At 40.1% G+C, this 14,524-nt stretch overlaps 1 long non-coding RNA gene across 1 annotated transcript in view; it reads left to right on the top strand.

Annotated features, from left to right (window-relative positions):
* Window positions 1-14,524, top strand: part of LOC108789559 — a 28,954-nt gene that overhangs the window by 8,707 nt on the left and 5,723 nt on the right. Inside the window, exons 2-3 of the long non-coding RNA XR_001941408.1 lie at window positions 2,676-2,678; window positions 13,465-13,477. This is a non-coding gene — a long non-coding RNA (uncharacterized LOC108789559). The remainder of the gene's footprint in view (window positions 1-2,675; window positions 2,679-13,464; window positions 13,478-14,524) is intronic.

The raw sequence follows: 14,524 nt of genomic DNA, 5'->3' as shown, positions 1-14,524 counted from the left end.
GTCTCGAAGCCGCTGGAGCGGCAATGCCGGGGCCCTGCGCTGCTAGGGCCAGGCCTCCACCGCTGATGCTGCGGTGGCCCGGCCACCTCCTCGCCCTTCACCTTTGGCCGATACTCATGTATGGGTCCCGGGCGGGCCCCGTAGGCTGCCCGGGCCCCTTACATGAGTATCGGCTGTACCCCCATGATGGCGGCCCTGACTGCACCTGAACCCCATGTCTGATCTACACCTACCACATCTTTACATAACCATGCCAACCACCACGGCACCTGCATCCCCTCTCTGACCACCACACCTGAACCCTCCCAACTCTGCACTTGTCCCACCATTGCACCTGCACCCCTACCCCATGTCATCACTGCAGCACCCCACCTGCAATTCCTGTACTTACCACCACACCTACATCTTTCCCTTCCCACCACTGCACCTGCATCCCCCCCACCATTAAGTCTGCACTGCTCTCCTCTTAAAATCCCCTTGTCAACCCTGTGACTGAATCCAACTTCACCACAACACCTGATCCTCATAACCCCCTACTGCTCTCACTTGTCACCTGCACACCCCCAATCCACTGATATTGTGCACTTCTGTGCTTGCTAACACTGCACTGACACGCTCTTCCGTATTCAGCCTATTCAACATATGGGAATAGTTTGGCTAATATATAAGTTACTTTTTAAGTCATGCCCAAAATAAAAAAGGAAAGTAATTTACAAAAGCACAATATATTCCCTTTAATTTCTAGTGTACGCTTCATGAATTCCTCCCTTTTTTCATTAAAAGTTGACAAATACATAACTTATAATAGTACTGTACTGCTGCTACAACAGGAGGCAAACACAAAAGAATAAAAAGACTCAAATAAAATGTTTTATGTCCAATTTAGGCAGAAGTTAATTAACATTTTTGCTGCCGACGATGTCATAGATTGCTGGCAGTAGGCCCCTTTAAATAGATAACCACCGGAACTCTGTTTACATGTGTGAAGCCTTACACTGGAAGTGATTCTGCTGGCTGAGCTGCCGCCAGATCGCTTCCACAGGCTTGTGAAGTCCATCCCCCTGCCCAAAATCCCCGACTTGCTTCCTGGGCTCCGCTGCCACTGTTTTTGCTGCCCTCATTGCTCTTTTGCATTTTTGTTGCAATCCTTGTAGTGTTAGAATGCTGAACCCTTTGGGTTATACTTTGTGAAGGCCTTTTCCTTCTCATATTTATATGTCACTTTACTTTGCTAGTTAGCCACCCTGGTTTAACTTTTGTTGCTTTGAATATATTGGTAAATGGAATGCACTGGTTAATGTTGTTATTTAAAAAAAATTCTTTAAACATTCACATTTGTCCTCCGTGTTAATTTTCAGGAAGATTTGGTCCCATTTAGTGTCATATAGTAGGTATCTTAACTTATAAAAGTTGGCCTTTTTAAAATTAAGTGTTCTTGTCAGTAGATGTGCATGGCTGAAAATGTTTTAGATTCCTTTTGATTCTGATTTTTTTTCTCATTTTCTGAGATTCAGATGCGTTCGATATTTGTCATTTGGAATTCGGATTGATCCAAACTTTTCGTTTTCAGAATTCAGATGTATTTGGATAGAGTTTATTATGTTAAACATGAAAGTTGAAAAATAATACAGCATGGGGTCCCTCCAAATTCCTACCAGACCCAAAGTGTCTACTAGGAATTTTAAGGGGGGACCCCATGCTAAAAAATAAGTGTGGATCCCCTAAAATAATTTTCCAGACCCTTGATCTGAGCAGCTGCCTGACCATACCAGGCCACTTTCCCTCCAAAATGGACTTTTATGGTAAAGCTAAATGCAAAAGGAAATATCCACAAATACAAGGCCAGATTAATTGTCAAGAATACTCCCAGAAATGTGGAGAAGACTACGATGAAATATATGCTCCTGTCATAAAACACTCCACCATAAGAACACTCCTTAGCATGGCAGCTGCGAAGCACATGCAAGTGACACACCAAGATGTTAAAGGTGCTTTCCTTAATGAAGACATTAAGGAAGATCTCTACATGGAGCAACCACCAGGGTTTGAGCAAGACAAGCAAAACAAATGGCAAACGCACTCATCAACTCATAACCAGCTTTAAAGCAAGGTGCACATGGAAGGGCTTTAAACAGTACAACAGCAAAAAGTTTCCCACCACACTCACCAGCCAGCCTGCAAAAAAACTTGTCTCACCGCTAAGGTTAAAAACATAGGTTTTAGATACATGTCTTCTGCAGAATATGTGGAAGCTGCAGGCCCCTCTGTGAAGGCCCCTCTGTGTAGTGCGGTCCTAACTCTAACCTATGAGGGTCTCCATCTTGGAGCATATGTAGCACAAGATAAATTGGGTGTAGGTTCGCCAGGAAGCAGCCCAACCTCCAGTGACACACCAGGGACTCCGCACATCACAACGGCAGCTGAGACCCCCAGTGTGTCACTGCATCTAGAAGGGCACACAGAGAGGCCTTGACGAGGCAGTGCAGCTTCCACATATTCTGCAGAAGTCGTGTATCTAAAACCTCTGTTTTTAACCTTAGTGATTAGACAGGTTTTTTTGCAGGCTGGCGAGTGTGCTGGGAAACTTTTTGCTGTTGTAGGGTTTGAGCAAGGACACAACCTTATGATACAAGAGCATCTATGGACTCAAGCCATCTGCAAGAATGTGGACTGAGAAAGTGAATGGAATACTCAAAAAGAGGGATTCACAAGAAGAAAAGCAGATCCCTTTCTTTATTCCAGGAATCAAGAAAACAGATGGACATACATCCTAATTTATGTTGATGACATCATAACCTGTTTTGAACAAGAAGGGGACTATAGTGTCATAGTTCACAGACTAAAACAAAACTTTGAAATTAAAGAGCTAGGAAACATCAGTCACTATCTGGGTATTCAAATAGAGAGAGAAGATGGTAGCTATCTTCCTCACCAAAGTAAGAAAATTGCAGAAATTTTGGAACAATTCAACATGCAAGATGCAAAGGAAGTAAAAACACCTATTGAACCAGTCTCCCAAAATAGCAATGAAACAGAAAACGTGCTACTCAACAATGCCATGTACCATAGAGCAATCGGAAAGCTAATATACATTGCCACTGTGACAAGCCCAGACTTAGTGGCAGCAGTGGGCATACATGCTAGGAAAGTTACAGCACCCTGTCAGCATGACTGGAATGCAGTAAAGAGGGTAATATAATACTTAAAAGGAACAGGTCAGATGAAGTTACGACTGCCAGCAGTGTCAAATAAAAACCTAGTTGAATATGCGGATGCTGATTGGGCTGAGAATGCACAGACCGCAAATCCACAAGCGGTTACATCTTCCAATACAGAGAAGGAACTATAAGTCGGTCTAGCTGAAAGCAAACGGTTGCACTTTCCTCAACTGAAGCTAAATACATAGCAGCAGCACACATTTGTCAAGAAGCAATATGGATTTGCCAGCTTTTAATGGACATGGGTATAGACATGTCAAACCCCATCCCTATCTTTGAAGATAACAGGGATGTATTAAGCTGACACAATCAGAGAGGGTCAACCCTGGAACCAAGCACATTGAAGTGAAGTATCATCTGCTAAGGGACACTCAAGAGCAAGCCATTATCGACATGCAACATTGCTCATAAGAAGAAATGACTGCGGATGCACTCACCAATGGTGATGGGCCCAACACCCCCGCGTTCGGTTCGTATTCGAACTTCCGAACGGCCGAAAAGTTCAAATACGAACTCTAAAATAATGCAAGTCAGTGGGGGTCGAACGTTCGAAAAGGATTGTCCCCTTTAAGAGGGCTTATATGCAAGTGATTGGCCATAAAAGGTGTATGGGGGTCCGGGTACTGCTCTGGGGGACAGGAATCAATGACAAAAATACGAAAAAAATTATACAGTTTTTAAAGCAGCAGTGATTTTAACATTAAACAACTTAAAAGGGCAAAAATAATAATGAAAAATTCCTTCAAAGATCGTGCCTGGGGGGTCCCCTTAACCTGCCTGTGAAGTGGCAGATCTGTAGGATGTATAGAACCTGCTGCAGCAAAACTGACATTTCTAAAAAAAAATGATTTTTTTTTTAACTCTTAAAGTGTGCAGTTCCCTCTCCCAAACAATAGCAGACCCTTTCGGTCTGGTAGGAATGTTAGGAGGGACCAATTAAAAAACAAAACAAAACTGTGTAGGGTTCCAATTAAAAGTCATACCAGGCCTTTAAGGTCTGGTAGGAATATTTAGGAGGGACCCTTCCCCTCAAAGTCATTCCAGGCCTTTAAGGTCTGGTAGGAATTTTAAGGAGGAACCCACCCCAAAAAATGGGGGGGAAACATGGGGTCCCCCTAAAATTCCATACCAGACCCTTGACCACCCAATTGTGTAGTTTATCGGCATCTGATAGGCGACCATTATTGGGCAGAGTCATCATGACTTTGCCCAATTATTATTATTAAATAGTATTTATATAGCGCCAACAGTTTGTGCAGCGCTTTACAATATAAGGAAGACATTACAATTACAATACCAGATCCAGTAAAGTGGTGCACTGTCATTTTAAAAGGCTGCTAGCCCGTTAACTCTCACAGATACACAGACCACCTACCACAGACAATATCATGCATCTTTTAAAGGTACTTGGGACACAATGCATATGTAGTTCAATAACAGGTACTTACTTCTAAGTGGGGGATCAGCAGACTCCAAGTAGAAGGTGCTCTATTTTTGCCATTTGCATACCTCCACCAATAGTCCGCTTTAGCTCCAAATTAAGAGATGTTTAGAAACTCAGTCCACACAGGAAAATATGCTCCTTCCCACTTTATTTATTAACAAAAACACCTTTTCCATCACAGGAGTTTCTAACATCACACAGATACAAAGTACAATGTTAGCCTGCTGACTATTTGTGCTGCGTAAGTCCTCAGTCTTTTTCAGAGCAAACTGAAACATTTCCCTGAAGCATCGGCCAGGCAGGAAGAGAAGGAAGGAAGGCCAGGGCACATGCTTTCCTCGTCTGTACACTCATGCTGATCCTGTAGCAAATCTGTTTCTTGAGGAAGGAGCACTGGCTTTTTAGCCTTATTCATTTTTGTGGGGAAACACCCACCTGACAATTAGCCTCACACCTCTTCAGAGACCCATTGCATGCTGAACTATGCTGTATCTTTGCCAGTATCTGCATCTTCACAGTGACAGTGCTTATGTCTATCACTATATACATATCAGCACAAAACAGCTTGATATTGCAATTAATTCCCACTATACCTTGCAGAAATGAAAGAAAAAAACACTTAAGCAAAGAACTTAATACAAGAAAAGGATGTTTAGTTCACCATTCATCTGTTTAAAAGACACAGAACACATTTTTAGTTTGTCCACATTGTCATATGGACTAATAGCAGGTTAAAAATGTCATAGCTGGCAGCTTACCAATATGAAATATGAATAAAAGCCACCTGGACATTTTGACTAGATTAGTGTCATAGGTACAGTACATCTATGCCATATTGCCATAGCTGTTTTAAATGCATGCCCCTTGACATTAATCTAATGGGAGGAAATCAAAGTGGCTTATATTCATATTGTATGCTGACTGTTGCTAAAAATCAATACGTCATACAAATGCTCTTTAACACTGTTACATTGTGACATGTCAGGAATTTACAGCCTTGGTAAGTTACTGAAAGGGCTACTTCCACTTTGGGAAAGAATCAGCCATTTCATGAGCCATAAACCTTACATCATATCCAAAAGCCTCAAACCATCTCATCCAAATTATCTGTCCAATGTTTTGTTGGATTGCACTCCATCTTTGTTAAGACAATGATGGACTGTGATCCAACAAAAAAAATAGACAGAACAAACTCCTCCTGTTTGGACATACACTCCTGCTCAAGACATATGAGTGCCTCTTCTACCGTATATATAGTATAGTAACACACACCCACATACAGTACATACAGTACATTGATAGATTTTATATATATATATATATATATATAACATTCCCAAAACAATGCAATCTTCTTCCTGACTGAAAGCGGAGATGCCAAGTACTGCATTATAATTTTGGTTTATGTATGTTTCTTGGCTCTTTCATGTTAAATCACTTTGACTTAGACACTAAGTGCAGTCAATTCGGAAAATGCATTTTAATTGTGCTAAATCTGTAATATGACATCTACAATTTCAAGCATACACTTTTCCTATCAGCACTGAACCACTTAAATTTAAACATTGGTGATGCTTTGGAATCATCCTTGTGTCTATTATTATTATTATTATACAGGATTTAGGTAGCGCCAACAATTTGTGCAGCACTTTACAATATAAGGAAGACATTACAATCACAATACAAATCAAGACAAGATGGTAAGGAGGGCCCTGCCCCTGAGGGCTTACAATCTAAATGGGAGGGGGAAGTGATACATGAGGAGGTAGCTGTGTGGGGATGAATTGTTTTAGCTGCTAAGGTGGGTGCACACTTCCCAATTGCCTTGCCATCCAGGCTACTATGACAGAAGCTGTGACAGAAGCTGCAGTTAGTGACCGTTGAGACAGGTGGCGCTGTGATTACAGCGCCATGGTCTCAGTGATGACACAGAGCAGGCGAAGAACGTCTATTCTTCGTCTGCTCTATGGTTATCTCGATCGTCGCCGCTGCTCGGTTTGAATACGAGTGATCTCATTAGATCACTCGTATTAAACGAGCAGTGGCTCCTACTACTCGCCCGGCGCCCGAAACTGCATGTCTCGGGCGTCAGGATTCGCTCCATAAGACGCAGGCACTTTTTCCCCCTCCTTTTGGGGGGAAAAAAGTGCGTCTTATGGAGCGAAAAATACGGTACATCTTCTGTTCCCCTGAAGAAGCCCCGACGGTGAAACGTGTTCATGTTGGGACTTTCATATGTAATATTATATATTGAAATTAATTGTTCTGTGCGGCATCGCTATCATGTGGGGATTGTATATCAATACGCTTTAATCAATTTTAATCATGTCAATGATTATGTACCAATAAATGTCTAATTTTTTATACCGCGAGGTTTGGAATGTTTTTTAAAAGCCCCCTTCCCTCTGGGTGGTTGCGCGCCTCAGAGTGGAATAGTTCTGTCTTTTACGCAATCTAACGTTCTATGCCTTCTGTACACTTTTCCTAACTACTTTATGTAATCTCCAACACACTGAACAAAGGTTGCTGGGAACTTTGACTTTTTATAGGGTGGGGCTGGCACATAGAAAAACATGAGTGATCAAAGTGATGGGTCTTGGCTATTTTTGACTAGGATCATGCTCCCAGGACTGAGAACCCCTGCCATACCCTAACCTCCCCTTCTCTATGATGCAATATCTTCACGTTCTTTGCTTTCTTTTACTCACCTTCTTTCCTCTCTTCCCCCAACATTTCATTTAACAATTGTACTCCCTCCCATGTTATTTTGTTATTGACTTATGTGGTACAATTTGCATTCCTGATACTGTGATTCATAGACAAATATGGGATGGTCCTGTACTTGTGAAGGAAGAGTGGAAACTGTAAACTGTATTATTTGTATTCTAACTTTTACATAATTTTTTACTATCTTTGTTATTTAATAAATAAAGATAAATCCTTTGAAAAAAAACATGATTAGCCATTTCATGCCAATTGACCACAGTTCAGTGGCCAAAAAATGTATGATTGGTAATTGTTTCTATGGTGTCAAACGATTGCAACAGTTCACCATTTTCTTAAGCAGGGAATGACTGGAGTTCAGGTTGAACTCATGGCAAACCCAAAACGTATCTTACTTCAAATGTTCAAACCATTATAAAATCTCTTTTTGGTACCATTAGCTTTAGTTTCTGTTTAATAATTCTGTAGAGCCCTAAATGCACACAACAAAGACCATGCAAAAATAATTATCCTATTAAGTTATATAAAACATAATAGATTGTACAATCCATTTTATCATTCGCTGCATTTTAGAAAAGTTTTTTACTTTGCAGTTTCTCTGTTTGTAATGTTTTCCTTCAGGTTTAGCATGATAATTTTGTACATTTCTATTTGAGCGGTCTTATATTCACTGCAGGCCATTGCCTACATACAAACGTCCACATACTGTGGCAGAGTTCTGTCCTTTGGTTCTCTCAGCATGTGCTACAGCTCTTGTCCTTTGGCACTGAATGTAATTATTGTAGATTATTACTTCCCATAGTTTGTTTTTACTAGTTTCTGTATACCTGCAGCAGATGTGGCATAAGGTAATTATGAAGAAACACTGCAAACAACGATGCCAAGTAAAATCAAATGTGACTTTTTATTCAGTATTTTCAGTTTTATTTGTTTTATTGGTGTTTTTTCTGCTACTCAAACACAGTTATATAAACAACACCAATGGGAGGGATGCAAGCACAATGTAACAAGTTTGTGTATATAAGCAGCGTAAGTGCTAAAAAATAGTTTTTCATAACCACAAACTTCCTGTGGAAATCACCACATGGGAGATATTACAAAAAATTATTGCAAGTGGTAGTCAGAATAGTCATATTATCCTTGAAGCATGTTGCAGCGTGATAAGAATTTATATATATATATGAGAAATAGGGATTAAAAAAAACAACTTCTTGTAGTGTCATTCACATCTGTACTATATGTTTAAAATGTATGCAAACCATGCATTTATTTTTCAGTATGCTTGGAAACCGTATTGTGTTTACATTGTAAGTGATGTGACATCACATATTGCAGCTCTGTCCAGGGTTTCCGTGCAGTGATAGATCACTGCTATAGTAATTTATCCCTGGTTGATTGCAACCTGCAGTAGGTAACTATTGGAACCAAACTGTTTTTGTGAAGCTGTACTGGTGGTCTGGATTAGGTCTCTCCCAACCAGATCCGGACCCCCTATGAATAAAAAGATTTAAAAACAAAGTTTAAAAAGTGTAAAATACAGCTATGCTATAGGAATTCGAACCAGGACCCCTAGTGCCGCAAAGCATCACTTGGTGATGGACGCCGGCAAAGAGGAGGGGATGTTCATCCGGTCGGATAAAATATCCCACCGGGTCCCCTCCTCTCTTGTGCAGCTGCCGGGCTCTCGATCCATATCTAAGTGTCTTACTTTTCAGAAGGGGTGACACCAAAATGACTGCCAGTCATTTTGGTGTCACCCCCTCTGAAGGTGTGACCAGGTGCAGGCTGCACCCACCACACCCCCTTGTGACACCACTGGCATTGGGGCAGCAGAGAGAGTAAATCCGGCCCTGCTGATACTGAGATACTGAAATGGTGGATACCATTGGTGAATAGAATAGATCTATACTTTCTGTACAATTTCATAGGTGGTTTTAAAAGCTTCTCCACATTACGGTAATGTTATCCTAAGATTCTCCAATGCCTTCTAATTGATAATATTAGTAACATAGAAAGTAAGGTTGAATAAAAACAGGTCCATCTAGTTCAACCTATGCATATTTGCATATGGATGTAAGTATGTATGTATGTGTGTATGTATATGCTTGGCTCTAGTAGTTACCATATCCCTGTATATTTAAGAACTCAAGAAACTCATCTAAATGTTTCTTGAATGTATCAATGCTATCAGCAGATACTACTGACGGTGGAAGGGAATTCCACATTTTTACTAAACGCACAGTTAAAAAAACCCTGCAAAGTCTGAGATTAAACCTTCTCTCTTCTCATCTCCTACCGTGTCCTTGTGTCATTAGTTTAGTTCTTGGTGTAAACATCCTATTCTGAATATTGTTGTCCCCATATTTTGAAAATCACAATTAGGTCCCCCCTCAAGTGCCTCTTTTCTAAGGAGAACAAATGTAATTTCTTGGGGTGATTTCTTGAGGCGATTACATTACAGGAGAACCTGGATAAAATAGGGGAGTGGGCAACTATATGGCAGATAAGGTTTAATGCCGAAAAATGCAAGGTAATGTACTTTGGAGTTAAAAATAGGCAAATGGGCTGTACAAATATGGGTATGCCACTAGGGAAGTCAGAAATGGAGAAAGATTTGGGGGTCATTGTAGACCACAGATTGAATAATAGCTTGCAATACCAGGCTGCTGTCAAGAAAGCAAGTAGAGTCCTGTCCTGTATTAGGAAGGGGATGTATTGCAAAGACCAGTCTTTAATTTTGCCACTATACAAATCACTGGTTCGGCCTCATCTGGAGTATGCAGTCCAGTTTCGTGTACTGCATACTTTTTTTCATTAGTTTTGAATAATTTTACGAATATTCATTGCAAATACCACAGAAAACCATGTAAAAATATTAATACTAAAGCTGAATCTCCTAGACCCGAATGGCATTCGGGATTTAAATTTCCGAATTGCATTCGGGAGTACTGGGATGCTGTTCGGGTCTGGGAGCCTCAGCTTTAGTAATATATGTATATGGCTCCCAGACGCAAATTGCATTTGGGAGCTCCCAAGTGCAATTCAGATCCCGAATGCCAATCAGGTCTGGGAGGCATATACATATATTACTAAAGTTGATGCTTCCACGCCGAATGGCATTCGGGAGCTTGCGATTGCAATTTGGAAAATCAAATCCCGAATGCCGTTCAGGTCTAGAAGCCTCAGATTTAGCATTATATGTATATACTGAACACAAATTTTCGTTACAGCATGTGACTTTTCTGGCCAATCAAATGGTTCCTATGTTGCCATAACGAAAATTCATGTTGAGACCCATTTGGATGCATTAAACTGAAAAACACATCTAATTGGCCAGAAAAGTCACATGCTCGATTCAGTTTAACTTTTTAACAAAATTCGGACAGGATACGAAATTCAGAAATGGAAATTCAGATTCAGACACATTCGGATGCATTGGGATTCAGAAATTCGTATGTGCCCGAATTTCAGAAAATTTGTCCGAATTAGGAACAAAACGAATCGCACATGTCTAGTTTTTAGCACATTACGATTTATGATGAGTCATTTAAGTTAACAGTGAGAAAAGATGCACAGGATGTATTAGGATAATACATCCAGCTCCAGCAGAAATATGCAATCCAAAATGTTTAATTATTTATATAATTTTTTTTTTTTTACAAAGTAACATTTAATGCAGAGAGCATCCATGAATCTGGATTTGCAGGGCACAGAGATAGCATGGAAGAAGCTGTTTGATTTAAAACTCTCGTTCTCTATTTAATTAAAAGTATGTATGGAGTTGTATAGGACAGACAGAAAAGAGAACAAGGGTGAATGAGTCACTCCTCCAACTGATTTAGCATTGTATGTCGTTTGATTTTGAGCTATTAAGCAGTACTTATGTTAAGGTACGGGTCTCATAAAGACTCATTGTTGCCAAGTTGACAGTCTTTTAGACTGAAGGTAGTACTACACTTTAAAACTTTTTTCATTAAGTAATCCAGATTAAACAACTATACATTGCCCAGCAAAGTATTTCTTTACATGTTTGTCCAAAAGTTACAGTCATCATGTTTCCAAACAGCTCCAACTCTCTCAACACAGCTTTCCTGAACTTCCTGCCTAGTACAAGATCACGAGGGACAGATCAGTCTCCAACAGCTATCATCTACTAGCTTGGAGAAGGGAGAAGGAAGGAAGAAGGTAGCAGGAAAGAGAAGTTGAGAGAAGGGAGGAGGGGGTGGCTTGGCTTGCTGTGCCTGTGTGTTTGTAGAGATTACTTACTAGCACACACAAGGGTGGCTCCATAGGACCTGCAAGGGAAAGAAGCCACCCTAAAACAGATTACAGGGGCAGTGTTTGGGGGACCGGCTAAATCTGCAGCAAGCTAGAGTTTTTACACATCAAGAAGCAGCATAGATTGTAAGTAATGTGATGAGCATTTGAAATAGGTTCAAAACCTTTTGACTTTAATATCACATTAATTGTAATTATTAAAGTGAATTTATACATTTTTTACATTACTTTTTTTGAAGTACAATTTACCGTTGTCATAGTTAAATATACTGTCAGGATTTTTCAGCTATTAGGCTCTTTTTTTCAGCAAAGCAATTATGATTAGCCTAGGGAAAAAATAAAAGGAGCTTAGTACACTGCTGTCCTGTAATAAGTAAATATTAAATATTCATATGCAGTATACTATGTTTACCTGATAAAACAATGTCAACATATTTTAAAATTATATTTTTTAAGTCCTGAACATACTGTTGTTGAGGAACAAAAATGATAGAGGACCCATACACCTTATGTTATTAGACTGTCAGTTCTCATGAGCAGGGTCCTCCAAACCCTCTTGTCTTGATTTATCTTGTAGGTAGTTATTTTCATACAAGGAGGTATGCGTAAATGAGAAGTACCACATCCTGATCATTTATATCGTAGAAAAAGAAGAAAAAGAGGGTTTGGACGTTTAAGGTACTCCATGGATCACACAAAACTTATTTAGTGTTTATAAAGTATAACAATTTTTTTTATAAATATATTTAAAATGCATGGTTTTAAAAGGAAGACAACAAAATTGCCTAAAAGAGACCATAGGATGTAGCCGCATCCTCCCACATTTATATCTATATTACAATACTTATTGCAATTTTCTGGATATCAGCTTCCTAGTTTCATTTGTAGTCCCGTGGGAGGAAAACAGATCTCAATGCATTTCACGGGTATACGCTTCTTCAGGAAATCGGCTACTGTCTTTCTACAAAAAAATAATATGTTTTATTTACAAAGAGTTCATAGTTTACCTATGCAAACGCATTTGAGTATTTAATACAGTTTGTTTGATTTCATACACTTACAATAGTCTGTAAAGATGGCTAGATCCACCACTGACTGTCACTTAATCATGGGCACGGACAGGGAGGGACCAGTAGAGACGGGGTAGAGAGCAAGGCAACCCCCAAGTCAAAGCAGGAAACTACAGAGGGAGAGAGGTTTCAGAAGAGGCCAGATTTTCTATTGAGTGAGAACATCTCAGAAATTCTTATTATTATTGAATAGATCACACCTATGAAAAACAATGAACACTCTTTAACCAGTTGACATCCGCGGTGTTAAACCCCCTTCCCATCCAGGCCATTTTTCAGTATTTTAAAGGGACCTGCCCAAATAGGTAAAAACAAATATAGTTTATCGTGTTACCTGGCATTATCCATTTCCATCACCGGTGTACCTTCTATAGCCAATAACTTGGGCTCCAAACACAGCCTCTAAGTAAGATCAATGAGGTATGTCAATATTACATACTGAGATAACGGCAAATCATTTAAAGGACAGGTACACAGGCCTCTAGGGCCTTTTCACAAAAGTGCATCTAATCAAAACAAACAAACAAAAGTCTCCATAAGCTTGTCTCTTACCATAAATATAGCCAGTTCTCTTTTCTTTACCTTCTCCTGAGCTCCAACCACCTGAGAGTGTCAAAACCCTCATCCCCTCTTATATCCCTACCCGCCGGACGCCAAAACGCCAATTATGACGTCACGTCCGACGTAGGGGGTGTTTACGCGCATTGTGCAAGCATCCGCACAAAAAGAGGCTTGACTTGCATGTACATAGGGGAAAGCTCAAAAACCAGTTAAAAAATTTCACTTCCTGTCAGGAAGTCCCAATTGAACATCCAAGAACGAAAGAATTAACCTTTATCCAGCCTTCAGCTATGAATGTACATTCCAAAGTTTATTCAAGCTTGGTCAGTCTTGAAGGGGGCAAGGCCACAAATGTACAAATTATCTAAGGTATCTAAACAATTCTTGATTTATCTTGACAAACTGATGGCACTATATACATCTAATAATAATTATTAGGGAGGCACCAATAAATCGGGCGCCGACACATGTCGGCTGAAAATGGCACTTTTGGCTAAATGCCGAAAGTGCAATTTTTCTGCCGATATAGTGGCACATCCCTGCTTTCTTTCCTCCCCGATGGGCGCTGCTCTGTGTCCCGGCGGGGTGGAGAGAAACTGTCACAGGTGGCCGAGCACTGCGGGAAGAGAGCGCTGTGAGCGGCCAACGTCTCTCCTCCCACACCGCTCTGCCTCCTGTCACAGATCGGCAGAACTGTATGTGGGTGGAGACAGCCAGCGCTGTCACAGGAGGCTGAGCTCTCCTCCCACACCACTTGCTCAGCCTCCTGTGACAGCTGTCAGGAAGGGGAATGAGGTACAAACACTCATTGATGGCTGAGTGTTTGTACATAATTGAGGACATAGTATGGTTACTATATCCTCAATTATGAATGAATGGGAAGTGATCTATATCACTTCCTGTTCATTCATGATTGTGTTTATTCATGATTGTGTTTGTTTATTCATGATTGTGTTCATTCATGATTATGTTCATTTATAACATGTGGACTCTGTCCACATGTTATAAATGAACAGGAACACTCAGTATAGAGGATTCCTGTTCATTTATAACAGAGGCTGCAGAAAAAGAGAGATTCTCAATCTCTTTTTTTATTTTAAAAGAGAAATATCAGGGGTCTGTTAAGACCCCTAATATTTCCCTGAAGCACCTAAAAGTAAAGTAAAAAATAAAAATATTTAATAAAAATAAAATATAATAAATTTAAAAGTTTATAAAAAATGAATAAA

This window comes from Nanorana parkeri, unplaced genomic scaffold, assembly GCF_000935625.1.
Source record: "Nanorana parkeri isolate BGI_ZX_2015 unplaced genomic scaffold, ASM93562v1 scaffold406, whole genome shotgun sequence".
NCBI lineage: Eukaryota > Metazoa > Chordata > Amphibia > Anura > Dicroglossidae > Nanorana > Nanorana parkeri.
The sequence above is the reverse complement of the archived record's forward strand: the minus strand, read 5'-3'. Positions and strand labels throughout refer to the sequence as shown.